Source organism: Varanus komodoensis, unplaced genomic scaffold, assembly GCF_004798865.1.
Source record: "Varanus komodoensis strain SLA01 unplaced genomic scaffold, ASM479886v1 scaffold4, whole genome shotgun sequence".
NCBI lineage: Eukaryota > Metazoa > Chordata > Lepidosauria > Squamata > Varanidae > Varanus > Varanus komodoensis.
Window position 1 is genome coordinate 26767354 of NW_025335941.1, and position 17249 is coordinate 26784602.

At 38.0% G+C, this 17249-nt stretch overlaps 1 long non-coding RNA gene across 1 annotated transcript; it reads right to left on the bottom strand.

The window, feature by feature from the left end:
• Positions 1-1288: 1288 nt before the first annotated feature.
• LOC123029491 lies at positions 1289-17144 on the bottom strand. The gene is made up of 2 exons (XR_006415922.1): positions 16748-17144; positions 1289-6239 (listed from the first exon to the last, which is right to left on the bottom strand). It is a non-coding gene; the product is annotated as an uncharacterized LOC123029491 (long non-coding RNA).
• Between the last annotated feature and the right edge of the window lie 105 nt (positions 17145-17249).

Here is a 17249-nt window from a genome sequence, read left to right on the forward strand (position 1 = left end):
GCCATTTATTCTTACTTGTGGTTCTTTACAGATTCTTTAAACAATGGTGTGATCCTCCAGATCTGTGTTTCTTATGATCACTTTCCTGGGCTTTGTAAAGAGGGGGAAAAGTACTGTTTTGGAAAGTGAAACAACTATTTGTGCTATCCCAATGTAGCACAGTGCTGCCTAGAGGTTATGTGACAGAAACAAAAGGAGAGGTTATATAGCAGAAACATGAGGAAGGATAAGTTCTTTGCATAGAACGCATTTCTCAATTCTGCAATGAAACTGAAAGCAGATTAACAGTCTTTGTAAAAAAGTACTTTATCATAATTTTATGTTATAAATATTCATATATATATATATATATATATATGAATAAAAAAACTAATTTCTGAGTGTGGAACCTAAATGATAGTACCCACACACAGGATGGCATATCAGCAGGCTTGGAGTACAGTGGGGGCTAAGAGTTGTAGGTGTACAAGAAACCTTGAAAAAAATGCAACACATGTGTGTTGGGCAGGGAGGGACCCAAAAATGTTCAGCAAGGGCTAATTATGCACAGTGGTATGGAATATTGTTATTGGGGGGACAGAAAGAGGGGGTGAAGGGGAAATGGAACGCTGTATAGTGCAAAAAGGCATGGCTGGATGGAATCTAGAGCAGGAGCGTCATACTCCAGAGTGTTACCTTTTGTTACAGCTGCCCAGTTCACTTAAAATGTGAAAATTCGTACACATTGTTTATATGGTGATCATTTGACCCATTGTGAGTATAAGGGAAACAGACACAGCTTAAAAGTTATGAAAGGTTCTCCTGTTCTGCATTAAGACAGTCTCTTTAGAACTTTTGAGGAAATCCAAGCAGCCAATATTTTTTGCAGCATTAACTAACTATAATTGTAACTTCTCTCTAATGGTAAGCCAAATCTGTGCAACTCTTGGCCAATACGGTATGGCATATAATATATTGTGATATTAATATTATTATGGCCAATGGGAACTTAACACAACTGCATAAATGGGAAAAGAAGAGAGATTCAATTTACTGAAGAACAAAATGGAAGACACTGGTAAGACATTTAGTTTAAAAAGAAAAGAAGTCCTACACTTCTTAGAATTCACCAGGCAGCATGGCTGAGTGGGCAATGCTGCAAGCAATAGGACTTATTTTCTAACAAAGCATGTTAGTTGTATGTTGTATGTAACCTTATGCTTATTAAAAATTCAGTGAGATCAGTAGAAGTATTTTCATTAAGTAGATTGGCTTGAAGGAGAGGCAAATAAAAGAGGAGTATTTCCTATTAAATTGTAATCTTTATGATTCATCAGAGACCAAAGCCAAAGTATTGGTAGACAAAATGTAAACTGTGGGTCTTATTTGGCCTACATTTTTACAGGATTTCTGGCAGTAATTAGAAGTCACAAGGTCCAAGGGAATCTGACCGCTACAGGGTGTGCAGGGAAATGGGAAATTTTCAATTGACATTGAATACATGAATAAACACATTACAAAATACATGATGAAATGTATTGTACAGGATATGCAGTTGATGATGGTAATCAATATTCATTCAATATTCATATTACATCTTGAAGATAACATCATGAAGGTGTCGTTCATTTCTCCATACACATTCTGACAGCCTGTTGTGGAAATTCTGTATTGCTTGACATAATATGTCAAGAGGATTGCCAGCAATTGTTCACAAAACTGTTGACTGTTGGTCATTGGGTTTGAGTTCCTGCACAATCTGCAATTTGTAGGGATGGAACTTCCATTCGTGCAGTATTCTTTGCGTGCTTTGTCACCCCAAATATAGGGATGATGCGTGCTGTCAAACGAAGCGGTGAAGGCTCCTCACGATGGCAGCTCAAACAGCCTCAATATTCTCTGGTGTGCATGTCATTCAAATACCACCTGGGGACTTCTTTTTTAAGGCTGAAACTGTTTCTTCAAAATTATGCACCCATGTTGTAATCACATGACAGCTGGGACATGATCATGATGTCCTAACTGGTAATGACACCAAAATTCACTTTACACAGCATTCACACTATCACCATTCTTATAAAAGGCTTTTACAGTGAACACTTGTTATGCACCACTCCACTGCTCCATTATAACTACGAGAGCGGTTCTAAATGAGGCCACACTGGTACCAAACAATTGCCAGTGCCCCAGGGTCGCAAACTCCTAGTTCCAAAATTTCCCATTTCCCTGCACCACCCTGTATAAACAAGGGTGGTTGTCATTTAAGCAGAGCTAGAGTCTCTCATTCTCAACCATTTAATGCAGTCTTGCATGAAAATGCAAAGATTACATTATGTTTACATGTTGTTCCATAAAGTTAACTCGGCAAATGAGTTGCACCACTTTTCCCAGCCAATTAATTATCTCTATCTCCCTGTTCAGGTAACTTCATTGATCGCCCCTCATGGCATTAGGAACAAAACACACCAGTATAACTATGTGTCTATGAAAACAAATGCTCAAAATGCAATTCCAAACTAGCGCTACTTTAGTTGTTCATCACTTAGCTTCATTTAGAAACCCAAGGGTCAGGTATGTTTTTAGTTGTAGACACTAAGGTTGGGAAAGGATATAGAACCTGCTTCCAAAAAGTATTTTGGGTCAAAATGTAAAATGATTCTTCCTGCTACATATATACTGCAGCCCTGTGTGCATCTCCATTGGAATAATTATCTATCAGTTACTACTAAGTTAAAATGCATGGGCCAGATTTATATTCCTGAACCACCTTCTAGTCCTTTCTTTAGATGGTTCCCAGCTATCCTGTGTGAAACCAACTTCTTTTTCATTTCTGCCAAACAGCCACTGCGACTAGAATGGGAGATCCTCATGCTAGTCCCCACTCAGCCATGAAACTCACTGGATGACTCTGGGCCGGTCAGTGACCCTCAATCAACCTAACTCACAGGTTCTCATGAGGATAAAATGGAAAGAAGGACAGTGTAAACCACCTGAAAAAGGATGAAAGCCAGGAAGAAAGTTAATAACAAATAAATAAGAAAACACATAATTCCCTCAAATATTCAGTTTCTAGTGTGCCATAGAATCACAGTTGGAACGGACCAGAGGGCCATCAGATCATGTTTTAGATCATCCATTGATCAATCAATTCAACTATGAAAGGAATGAAACATTACAAAAGCATTGCAGAGTTCCGTCAGGTCATATATCTTACCCAAGCTATCTACTGTTTGCACTGAGAATGCGGTGGGGGTGGGGTGGAGGAGAGAGAAATTATTTCTCTGTGCATGTAAGATGAAGGCTGAGGGGATGTCCTGCTGAAGGTCTACTTCTCCTTAATGCCCTTAGTCTTCCCTCATTATGCTATTTTGTCCCATGATAGAACCATTAATTTGACACAGCTGAATTATGCTACCTCTGTTCCTTGTACAACTCTGTGCCCGAGGCAGGGGTTCCTACTTTCAATACTGGGGCCAGAAGACTATCCATAAATCCAGTGCTGTACAAGGAGCAATTAAGCTACAGGTTGCCTAGCTATGAGCAGTTTAGCAGATGTGCCTAATAAATTCTTTGATTATATTTATTTCCTCTCAGTTTGGATTACATGCTAGCATGTTTTCTTCTTATATTTTCTTTGGCAATTGACACATTCTAAATATTAAATTTTAAAACTCTTACTTGTTTCAAAATATTATCTGCTTCAGCCCTAACAATACCCCTGGGAAGAACAGTGTCTTTGTTTTAAAGATGTAAGCTAAACAGAAGGTTGGATTCACTTGCTTGGGGTCATACATCAATTCAGGAGCGTGAAGAAACTGGAATCAATGACTTCCTCCTTTGGTTATGACTGACGAACAGCATAGGGGCTTCCCCCACCTCTGCCATATTTCATCTTCTGGGTTTAAGCTAGAATACTAAAAGATCTACAAATAATTCTGTTGCAAAAATTAATTTGTTTTCTGAAAAGCTGTTTGCTTTTATAACGTTCTCACAACAGTACAGGTAGTAGATTACTACTTTCATATAGAAGATTGCTTCTTTAATATGTAAATTAAAATGTGTTCTTTTATATTATGGCTTTCTCCAGATAAGCAGAAATTCTTATAGAGTGAAAGAAGCACTTACAAGACACAGGTCTCTGAAATATATAGATACAGTCAAAAATATATACACGTATCAAAGAATATATATCAAACCAGGGGGAATGTACAAAAATTGAAGATCTTTTCCCTTGCATGACCAATATTGTGTTTATTTATTTATTTCATTTTTATAACACTCAATAGCTGAGGTTCTCTGGGCAGTTCTGCTTGTGCAACAACTTTGGAGACAAACTAGTTATTCTGGGTTTACCTTTCTTCTACTGGATTTAGCATAGATCAGTTAAAGGAAATAACAACTTGATGCTCTGTGGGATTTCCATTAAAAACAAGTCTGTATATCTCAGTCCTGGGACAAAGAGTTCTATTTTAGGGGATCACAACTGGAGCTTAGAACACAGCACTGCAAGGCAGAGGACTGCTGTTCCAATCAACCAAGTATATTTAATTTCAGAATAATTAGTCTATCCTCACATTGTCCTATTTTTCCTTTCTCAACAATAAGTCAAGCATGCCATGTGCACTAAATATGCTCAGTTTTTACTGGATGTTATAATTCGTGAAAGCAGGGGTACAGGAATCCTGGAGCACTCATCCTGCCCTTTTAGAAGGAGGAGGCCAAAGCACCAAAGCAACAACACTCGTCTGCCTTCTCCTCCAGCAGCAAGTCTACTCCCATCCATGGCATGAGGTCAGAATACTGAGTAGAAGTGTTGGAATAAGGATCATGCTATTGCAGCATGGTAGTTCTATTTTTAATCATCTGGAAATACCTAAAAGCAACAATATAGGAATCTCTTGCCGATTTTCCCTGTTTTATATTTATTTTGCTTATGAATCCTTAACATAAGATAATGAACCTGGGAATCAGTCATAATAGACCTAGTGGTGTTTCAAATCTAAATCAGAATTAGCTAACTAAGCAAATTATAATGGCACTGATTAGGCAATCATCAACAAGATGATTGTTAAGTTAAACGTCCTACTCAGCACAAATGTGAATGAAATGTTTCATTTCAATAGAATACATTATAACAAACTAGTGGCAATTAAGCAGCCATTCAGTCTTCCTAGCAGCCTAACAGTTTGAATGTTCTGCAGTTATAGAAGCCTCCTAAGCCATCTCAGACAGTCTAAGGGAAATGAAACCATTCCCAAACTTGGTTCAAAATCTTCTGGATGTGAAGTCCAACATGTGGAATCATAGCCAATTCATAATTCTAAGAGCCAGGGATCAGCACAAGAACCTGTGTTCCTGTATGTATTAGAAACATACCAATTACTAAGCATAAGTAAAAGATGAACTAAGGCTTAGTTCAACGTAAGGACTTGATTGGGACAAAATGACTGGGACAGAACTGAAATGGCAGAAACTAATATGAAAGGAGAATAAATGAACACTTACATATCACCAAAAGAGGGGGCAAAAAGGATAGTGGTTACCATAGAACTGCCATCAGCTAATATGTACCCATGCAAATTTAGAAATAATGACTATAATACATCACACTTTCATGGAAAGTGACCTGTGTGCCTGTTTAACCTGCTGCCCAGGTAGTAAATACTGATGAGCAACTTCAAAGCCCCCTGCCCTGCTTCCTTTTGATTCTCCAACTTTAAACTGAACTTGGACAGCCGTTCCAATGATGCTTTTAAATATAGGATTCTCCTCTGACAACCTTTCAGATAGAGGACTGCCCTAGGTTAAAGTAGGGCACATGGCTACAAAAAGAGGGCCAGTAAATTGTTTATGTTTTGAAAAGGTTGAGTCCATGGTGAGAAGAGAACCTCAAAAGCTGGAATTGCCACTGGGTGAGGGGCAGGTGGTAACAAGAGATGGGGTCTTCCTTCTCTGTGGTGGTAGCCTGGCTTTGGTATTCTCAATTCAGTCATTCAAATAGAGCACAGTAGGGTGTGTGGGAGGGTATCCTATAATGTTGCTATGACTCTGTTAACACGAACAGTTCCAGAAACAACCTGGAAATATACATAAATGCTCATTTGCAGATTGGGACAGATTAGAGAACCCCTCCCCCCAGAGCTGTGTTGATCTCACCCATTCCAAAATCAAGTGTTTCTGCTTGTTCCAAATTATTCCAGGAACTGCTAGTTCTTCTTGAGCTTGAGTGGAGATAGCCTAGAATATGGCCAATGGTCAACCTGTGAAAAGAAATTCCAGTGGTTTTGAAAGACATACATTTTTTGCAATATTTCATTTCACTGTCAACTTAATAATTAGGTTTTTGCTCAAAAACTTGTAAAACTGGTTTGACTGAAAAAGATAACAAATATTTATTATGCAAAGTACTGAAACCTGACCCTAGTTTTTTAGCTCTCTTAAAAACCCTAGATCTCCAACCTGAGAAATTATAAAGCTTCAAATTTATTAGCAGTAGCTACTGTCATGCTAGCATAAATCAGCTCTAACTCGACATCGTTAGCATTTGCTAGGCAATAGTACAAAGTAGTGAAATTGCTCTTTTCCCCTTTGCCTACAAAGTGCTAAGGACATTGTGACTGCATGTGGACCCCTCCACCTGAGACTACCAGTGAAGGACAGGATATAAAAACTTTAAATAAATGAATAAATGTGCCCCACCCTAAATCTGTGAATTTTGGCCTTAAGCACAATTTCAGTGAAGTATCTCTAGACTGTCCTAACATTTTCTGATGATCTCTAGAATTCTGTAAATAAATGGTTTCACTGATTTGGATATGGATAGGAATATTTTACATAAGCATTTAATTCTGGCACAAATAGAAACAGAACTAAGAAGCAATATTGTACTGTAATATTGCTGATAAAAGACGATCGGTTGCATCTAGACTGGCAGAGTAAAGCAATCCAAGCTGGGATGGATCACCAGGGAGTGCACAGTTTCACTGGGCTTTTTAGTTTGATGGATCTTTTCTCCTGTAAATACACACACACACACACTTTTACTTTAAACCAGTATAAAGGAAAAATAGCTGTGTTAAGTTCAGGCTGATACAGATGAAAGAGTGGAAACAGGTTGCTTTGAGGGGAACTGAAGGCTTGGGATCCAGGAGATGAAAAGCTGCCTTTGCTTGACACTCAGAATATGCTATTTTGATATCTACTGCCAACAAAAATACCGCTGACAGTACCTTTACATCTTCAGAGCTTTCCATAGTACCTCATTGGGCCTCCACATTATCCTAACCTTCCTCAGAGCTAAACATAATGTCCGTTTAAGCATGCAAAGCAAAGCTGCATATGCTACTACTATTTAGTCTCCTGCACACACACGCAGCCTTGATTGTGCAGGACCGTGGCACTTTGAAAGAAGAGAATTCAATTATTTCCACTACCTGCTTTCATCCCAAAATTCCACATACACCCTTTGGGGAGGAGTGAAAAATGGGGGTAGCCACCATTGATTCCAAGGAACTCGTTTGTTTGTTTGTTTTTGTACCAGATGGGGAGAAAGTGTAAACCCACCTCTCCCAAGGCATTATGATCCCAATCCAAATTGTAGTCACATGCATTTTCAGGATAGTAAATAAATGTAGCATGCATAGTTCCACTACAGCTATGGAGCTATAGCACAGCTCCACATAGCTCCTAGCTGATTATTTAGTTCAGCTCTCTGATGGCTGTCTGGATGGGTTAGAATTACTTTGCCAATTATTTATGCTTCAGTCCCATTGAAATAAATGGGTATTGAACTCTTCCTATTTTTAATGGGACTGAAAGTGTGACTACACATCACTCTGATTTTAATTCAGTGCTCTAAACATCAAACAGACAACAAAGGAGGAAGAACAGCTTTACATTTTTTTTACAAAAATCATAGCTATTTCATGAACTACAAGAAATGAACTACACTCAAGGGCCTACTGTCTAATGCTGTTGCAAGGGATGAACAATAGATTTGCAATAAACGATTTGTTTTTGCCTACATGGACTTGCAGTGATAAAAAGAAAATGAAGAGGAGAGAGAGAGAGAGACTATTTTTTATATCACTTTAGGGTCCAATCCAGTACAAAATATGTCTGTCTCTCCAGCTGTATATGCCATGGGAGTTGATATTTAGTGACTTCCATGGCTTTACATCAAGTTTTCAAGGTAGACATGGAACATATTTTTGTCATGTTAGCTCTTTGGACAGCCTTTTTGTACCTCAATAGGCTGTAAAACTGACAAGCATCAGCTTACTTGGGAAAACAAATGTTATATCACCAATAAGAAGTACTAGAACAGATCCCACTGCAATGTTTTAAATATTCAGTCTGTTAGTCATTCTAATTCTGTATCAGGTTACCAGTAAGTTTAGCCTTCAGATTTACTGAAATTAATGCATGTTTCCATAAACATTTACACATTAGCTAGTTAGGAGGCAAAACCAATAATTGTTGAATATGGCAGCAATGCTATGTCCAGTTATTTGGAAATAGGTTCCAACGTTTAGCATCTGGATGCTGATTTGATCCGGTAAGCCCTACATTCACTTTCACTAATTTTTCAAGAGTTCTACTACAATTTAATAGGAATGTTCACACCTTTAAAAGGTTATGTGTAATTATACAGTTAAGGTCTTAAATAACTGTTATCGAAGGCTGCGTTTTGTTCAGTTTGGAAGTAATTTAGAAAATCCTGATAATGAAGGGCAAAGCATATTAAAAATATTAATGCTAAACTGAATCAGGAATGATTGTGCATCTAAAGTAAATGTATAACAAAATTAATACCTGTATATGCATATGCGTAATGTATATTAAATCTGCCAAAATATACAAATGAAATGTAGTGTATATAAAGTTAAAAGGAATAAAACCAGTATGTTTGGAAGGAATTCTCCTGCATATTTTGTTGAAATATGAAGTTGGGATTGTATATTATTTGCCAATCCTCTACAATGGAAATATTCATTGTACTAACACCAACTGTCAAATACAAGATGCTCTAACTATCAAGGGTAATAACTTTTGCATATTTCTGGGAATTCCTCCAATGCCCAAACCATTTTTAGTTTGCAGGCCTGTATAATTTATTTGACATGGTTGGAAAGAATCGCCTGTACAACCCAAAAAGAAAAAAAAATCTGTATTTTTATCCCCCATTATCTCTGCACATAAAAAGTCAAGGAGCTTCAGGCTAGAATTAACACAAGATTGGCTATTATGATAGTAAGAGCATTTAGCAGCAATCCCAGCTGACTGTGCATTTTGTAATAATAAATACCCTCATCTAATCTCTCTCTCTCTCTTTTTAACTTTATGCCTTAAGGAAATCTTTACACTCATGATAAAACACTATACCGATTTGCTCTCAGAGGTGATACCCCCGATATATGTCCTACCTTGGGCAAAGTCATTTAAAGATACAGAGTTTGCAAGTTAAATGGCTTTACAGTATAAGCTGTAGTTTTATGAACAGCCTTAAGAAACACAATAACCTACTGTACTTGGTTGATGAAACTACACTCTGGATGAAAGACTCAAACTACCTAATCCTGGAAGGCACCATTTAATTCAGTGGAGTTTGTGGCAGCATGATACAGTGTGGCTCAGGAGATCTTACACAGACTAATAGTTGTGGCTTTTAGGACCAAAACAACTTGCACTTAAAGGTTACAGCAAGTACACTTTCATAGCTCACTGTTTCTATTTGCCATAAATATTAAATGAGACATATATTAAAGTTTCTGTGCATGGTGGACTAAGCTGAATTATCAAGTACAAAAGATAATTTGTCTCAACATTACATTTTCTTCTTCAGACCTTGTAGAAAAACAGAGCACACTGGATACATATTTATTTCCCTCTGTGCTCAGCTTATTACTTCAAAATAATGTCTATCTCATTGAGCCCTAAACAAAATACCCAACTTTTCCAAAGTTTCTTTTGTTAATGAAGAAATATCTTATCTTTCTGCCTTTCCTGAGAGATGACATATTCTGGGAAGCAATTTCTTTGACCTCCACGCCTGTTAAGGAAAGAAACAAGTATACCTAAATGGGAAGGAACAAGATCTATCATATCTTCTCAGTCACTGGAACTGAACTCAATGATATATTTCCTTGACATGTGTATGTTTTGTTTCAAGTTATCAGTCAGAGCAAAAGATTACCCAGGAGTGTAATGCAGCACTCCAAATAAACAAGATGGCAAGGAACCTGCCCAGCACTCCCACAATCAAGACAGAAAATGTCCTTCCTGTTATCTAGCACAATCAAAAGAAATGTTTTCTGTGCTGCATTGTATGTTATGTGTGTGTGTGTATTTAAGGGAACTGTTTTTTGTGCTTTCCTCAATTCTGTATCTCACGTATTTTAATGCTAAGGCCAGTGAGCAAATGTTCCTCTAAGGCCAAACTGAGAGACATCACATTTATTGCATGAATGAAGTTAAAGTGCAGGTTTCATTATGGAAAAAGCAGGAGAAGAGTCAATCCTTGTGGGTGGGGGAGGGACGTTTAACTCTTTTATCTCCTGACCACCACCCTCTCCAAAACTGCCTTTTCATATCTACTATTTACATTTTAAGGAAAGCCTATATTAGCATGAAACTCCCCATGATGGGGAGGGGAGGCGGGTTCCTATATCAACCTACCAAAAAAAAATTGTTGGATCTTTTTTCTGGCTTGTCAGGAAAGAGGCAAGACAGATTTCATGGTTCCCACTTAAAATGAATAAAATCACAAATGGGGGTTCCATGGGCTATCCAGCTGCTCATTCACAATAATCTCAGTTTTTAAAAACTTAAGAGCTGATATGACCATCCAAACCAGAGAATTAAACTGCTCTTCTAAGTCCCCAAGTTCAAAGTTTTTATTTCTATGATAAAAACAAGCATGTTGATACAATTAACTTTTCTTGCCAACTTTGCCCAGTTTTTTTCCTAGGAATGCCATGGTGAAAGGAACCATACTCTGGGGGATCATGGGTGATTTGGAAGGCAGAGAAAACTAGCTTGGTCCTACCCATTGGTCAAAGGAGCAGATGTAGGGGGCTCCCTACCTCCTTACTCCTGCCACAAGGAACACTCTTCTCTGCATTTGCTCTCCCCCTCCTCCCCCCACCCCACCCCCATAAGGGAATAGTAGGTCCTTGTGAGACAATATTCCATAACTGGATCATATCAACAAAGATATTGTTTCAATTGTTTCAATGTTTATAACCATCAGTGCCCTTAAGATCTCCAAGGGGTAACGTTTCAGTTGTATTTTCAGATATTGGTCTTTCGTAAATCACTGTGTTTGCCTTTTGCATATGTACAGTTCAAAATTTTATTTTAGTGTGATTTATTGTTGTCATTATTCAGGGTCCACATGGTGATTCTTCCTTTCTTATACAGGCATAGCAGCCATTGCTCATAACTTCAGGAACACAGCAGTGCATTCCCAATAGTGCTACCCCACTTTTTTTTAAAGAAATGTAGTCTGTGCAAGATGATTCAATCCCTAATGAGTGAACAGCATCTTTACCAGATTCCGACAGCCTTCTAGGCAAAATATATGGAGCTGGTTTGGATCAAATAACCTTTGTAATATTAGCAGCTCCTTTAATTACTCAATGAAATACAAAGGGATCAGACAATTACTTCATTATTCTCTTGCTCTTTTTCCATAAAAGTTTAGTTTATGCTTCTGTCACAAATACAATGCTAGATGATGAAAAGTAACAAAAGAGAATAAAACTTTTGATGGAAGAATATTTCACTTAAATGTTTTTGCTAATAGCAAGGTAATATAATTCTGGCAAATGAAAATGAAAGGCCTTCAAATATTGTGCTTTCCCTCTGTTCAAATGATGTGTTTATCTTTTAAATGACTTGGAATAAAGATACACAGCTGCAGGGAAACCAACTGCGCAAGGAGATTAATGTCAAGAGATAAAAGAAGGGAAGTAGTTGTCTGCCAATAGGTAATTTGGAAAGTTCATATGTTTGCTAATCTGAGTACTGAATATGAATAGGCTACACTTTTCAAAAAAGCACAAATTGATCAAAATTAAGAATCTGCACATCTGGATTTTTTTTCCTAAGAGCAAGGATTAAATTATATTTCTTTCAAGTTTTCTAAAATAATACTTAGAATTCATATTCAGAGGCTACAGTTCTGTGCACATTTGCCAAGCTGGCAGTCCCCATTAAGTACAGCATGACTTGCTTTTGAAGAGTTTTATGGCAATTTTTATCTTACCTTCCTTCAAGAAACTCCAAACGAAACATTTAGTGTTCCCCTGGGCCCATACTGTATTCATATAGCCAGCCTGTGAGGTAAGTTAGCGTGAACATATCTATTCATATAACATCATCCAATGAGCTTCATAGATACCTGTGAAATCCTAAAGATGTTTACCCAAACATAAACCCCCAGTAATAGTATTTATTGGCATAATCATCTTGTAGTGTTATAAGTGTGGGACTGGGACTCAGGAGATCTGGGTTCTAGTCCCCACTCAGCTCACTGGGGGACTTTGGGCCAGTCACAGACTCCCAACCCAATCTAACTCACAGGGTTGTTGCTGAGAAGTTAAGACTGAGAGGAGGAAGAGATTTGTGTAAGCCATGTTGAGTTCCTTCAAAAGGAAAAAGGCCAGGCTATAAATATAATAAATAAATAAAATTTTGCATAATTTTAACAGTAATATGCAATATGCCTCATAGTGAAACGCTTGTCATAATTCTTACAGTAACACCAGTCAATACTATTTGCATATGTTGAGGTTCAGGTGAGGGAAGCTTTTCAAAGGTCACGTAATAGCAGAGGCAAATTTTGAGCCATGAATATCCTGAATGATTTGTAGTTGGTCTATTTAGTTACTATACTACTTAGTTACAAAAGCTGTTGCTAATTTAAAATGCAATTGATGAAATATTCTGAATTACTTATGAAAATATCTATGTATAGATGGTTGGCTAGATAGACATTTATTACATTGCATTTACATCCCATCTTTTTCCCTCTGGTGAGGAACCAAGGACAGCTTAAATAATCATCTTCCTCTCCATTCTGTCTTCATAACAACAGCTCTGTGAGGTAGGTTAGGCTGAGAGTCAGCAGTGAGCCTCATGGCCAAGTGGGAAATGGAACCTTAATCTCCTGAGTGCCAGTCCAACACACTAACCAGCACACACTGGCACTCAGTAAACATATTGATTTATTTTCATCTGCAGTACTTTAGTTGTTACAAAAAGGCTGTAAAATAATTTAAAAACCAAACTGAAAACAAGTCAACAGAGCAATCCAGTACATCATCATATGAAGGCCTGTCAGTAAATATTTAGAAAATCACAGAATGACACACTGGATCCCATAAAATAATGACAGGATTCAAATATCAGGGCATTAAAGTAGCATCACAGCTTGCCAGATTACTCTGCATTAAAAACCAGTTCAGACACCCAGGTCAGCACATCAGCAAGAAGCAGCACTGTTTTGTTATCACCAGCAGAGCACCAGAGCCTCTACTACACACACAATGTTGTGGTATCGGGCAAGCTGTGGAACTGAGTGGAGAAAGTGCCAACGTAGGAATGCAAAAGTCATCTCACACTTGAGTTTGAAGCCCATCTTATCTGGATATTCAGAGCATGCAACAACAAAATGAAAATGCAGACATAGTCTAGGAGGCACACCAAGTACTTCAGTCAGTCCAGAGCCAGCTAAAAGGGAGCAACTCTTACGTGCTTCAGACAGGATAACAAGAATGGATGATATGCAGGACAACCTTCCTCACTTGCCTCCTCACTGTAGCTACCTCAGCACATGCCATTTCATCATGCCAGTTGCAGCTACACAGATCTACCAGCTTTATGTGCCAGAATCAGATTTGGAGATAGGATTGCCAAATAAAAATGTTCGACATTAAGGGTAGATACAGAGATGTGGTATCTGTTCTGTAAAGTCCTCTGAAGATACAGTGTTATGAAACGAAGAGCTTACTTTCAGCTATAGGCAATCTGGATAACTTATCAAGAACATAGCAAGATAGAACATGAAAAAGACTTCCTGCAACTGAAGCCTACTTAACAGTGTCTCTAAATTCCAAGGTAATTATGTCATTATATGAACTATCCAATATTGATTTCTGTTCTGAAAATATTTGGAATGTACAGCTAAATAGTTTTACTAAAAATGTTATTAAAATAATGAAAAGTTGCTGGGTTTCTTTTTAAAGCAATGCTATATTGCTTCCAGGAAAATTAGTCTATATTTCATTATATTTTTGGCATATACCTATGTCAGTCTACATCACTGGGGTGTGATTACCAGGTGAAATTACAACAGAAATATTTCTTTGCAAGATTGATAAGGCTATTATAGCATGTAACACAATTCTCTTTCAACACACAGGTCTCTGACATTGTAATGACAATTTCTACTAAACTGTCATATGATATCTTTGCATTAAGCATTAAGAAACTACTTATTTAAAAAAGAAAATATATTTTAATGGATGGCTAAGCCAAAATTGTCACTTTTAAAATTTCAGGCTTTTTCAGTTTATATTTGTTGATTCTTTCAAAACATTTATTTTGACTGCATATTTATTCTGCAGAATGTGGACATCATGTCTGACATATTATTTTGAGCACATTGTATAGTGTTTTATTGGCTATATCGACCCCTATGAGTTGATTTGCTCAAGATGTCATTACCGAATATTAATTGGCTTGTTGTATAATATACAGCTTGTATATAGTTGCATGATTGTATTGATGGAAGTCAAGTGGTGTAGCAGAAGGCATTAAGAAACAGGCTCAAGTAACCCTAACAACACTGATGATATGAAAGTTCCCTGTCCTCCTGTATAATATACCCCTACCCTAATAGTTGGCACATGCAAAAGAAGGCATCCAACAGGTTCAAATGACATCCAACAGGTTCTTAAAAAGAAAAAAAGAACTCATTTAGTGAATAATTTTGCTCATTTGAAAGAATACATTTAATATGAAACACCAACAAAAACTTTTATTTTCTTATTCTGCTCTCTGGAATCTGCACAACATTTACTAACTTTATGAAGGGTGTTACACAGAACTGTTGGGCTGAAAGGGATCTCGAAACTATGTACTTCAGAGTTAGAAAATCTATGTATCTAAACATCTCTAACACATTACTCCATAAGATCCTTCTCCAAGCAAGATAGCCTGTCCTTATTTAATTGCTATGTTTCTAATGTGCAGAATAATTACTGTTATCTGGGGAGATTATAGTTAAAAGACAAAAATGCCATAGAAATTATTAAAAATATAAAACACAATGCAAATATTTAAAATAATACAATACAATACAACAAACAGCAAAGGAATAAATAAAACAGCCATAAATGCCTAGAACTGGGTCCCCAAAATGATTGTAAGGAACAGCCTTTTCCTGGTGCCGAAATGATATCAATGCAGGTGCCAAGTAATCTCCTTCAAAAAATCATTCCATAAATAAGGTGCTACAACTAAGAAGCCCCTATCTCATGCAGCAGCATTAAAATCAGGGCAGGATAGCTAACTGCCAGTTATGGGAACAGTTTGGTTTACCATTTGGTATGAGTCCCAATCTGATGTACTCAGTTTCATAAGACTGACCATCACAAGTACACTGCACATGCTCTAATGCAGCAGCTCTCGCTTCATATGATTATGTAACAGGAGGCAGGTTCCTCTTCTCATAAACTGTTATTCACATACAACATATTTACATGCAAAATTCAAGTGTGAACTTTCAACATTTTAAAAACATGTTATTTTACTCATTTGAAAATATATTCAGCAGGGCTAAGGAATGGGCAGAGAGGATTTGAGGAGCTATGTCCAAGTGAGCTCTCTTGTTTATCTGCAACACAACTGCTGTGTTAGATCAAACCAAGGGTCCATCTAGTCCAGCATTCTGTTCACATGGTGACTAACCAAAACGCCACAGTACGACAGCTGCAGCAACAATCTCTCACCCATGTTCCCCAGTCCCTCTTGCATATATGCAAACTGCTTCTGATACATGAAGCATCATATAGTCAACAGAACTAGTGGCTATTAATGGCCTTCTCCTCCATAAATCAATCCAAATCCCTTTTAGCAAGGAAATTGGATTTATTTCCTCCAAATCAGTGGCCTTAGCTACAACCTGTAGAAGTGAATTTTATCATTCAACTACACACTATACACTATTCAACTATACACACTGTATAAAGAAGCACTTGCTTTTCTGTCCTGAATCTCCCAATTAGCCTCATGGGATAACCGCTTTAGGTTCTAGCATAAGAGAGATTTAAAAAAATCTTAATCAATGCATATTTTGTACATTTTGCCTCTTCTTTTTCTCTAAGCTAAATAATTGTCAAAGGGAGTGAAAAAACAACCACCTGTTCTTTCCAGGCATCTGTGCTGTACCTCCCAGCACTGTTTCTTACATTATTGAATTAGAGCTTTTAACAAAGGGCAATCTTCCACAATTTTGTGCCCTCCAGATGTTTGGACTACAATTCTACTACCTGATAATTGGCCATGTTGGCAGAGGTCAATGGAAATCGTAATGCAAAACATTAGAAGGGTGCCAGGCTAGGGTAGGCTGCCCCTGGGCCTAGGCCCAAACAAACTTATCAGAAAGGCAGTGCAAACTCTATGAAGTTGTCAGTACAAAAATCTATTAAACTTGGCTTAATAACCCCAATGCTGGGTTATTATAAATTTAGGATTCACTTACATCTCCAAAATAGATTTGAATGAGTAATTCTGCTGATTGAACCCACTAGCTTGTCACATTTCCTTAGAAAACATCCAGTTTAGATTAGATTCCCGTTGTTTTATGGGTATTTGCATTTCAACTGCTCCATTTCTTTAAGTGTTAGGACCTCGGCTGTAGCACCAGTAAAAGATCTTTCTTCCTTCTCCTTTTTACACTCCCCCCAAAAAAGCCGAGGGGGGGTAGAGGACTGGCGTTCTTCTCAGCCATTAACAACCAGGGTCCGCCGCTCCCGAGGATCGGAATCAGCCATGACAGCACTGCGGCAATTGCAGCGCTGGCAGAGACAAGAGCGAGGGGAAGCACTTGCGCGAGCAACTGTCTGCGCGCGCCCGTCACGTGTAACCGCGCTCCCACGTGAGCAGCCCAATCCTCACGGAGCGGAGGGAGCGCGGCACTAACGCTGAGGCGAGCCGGACCCGCGCACGACTGCAGCGGAAGCCCGTTTCTGGGCAGAGCAGCC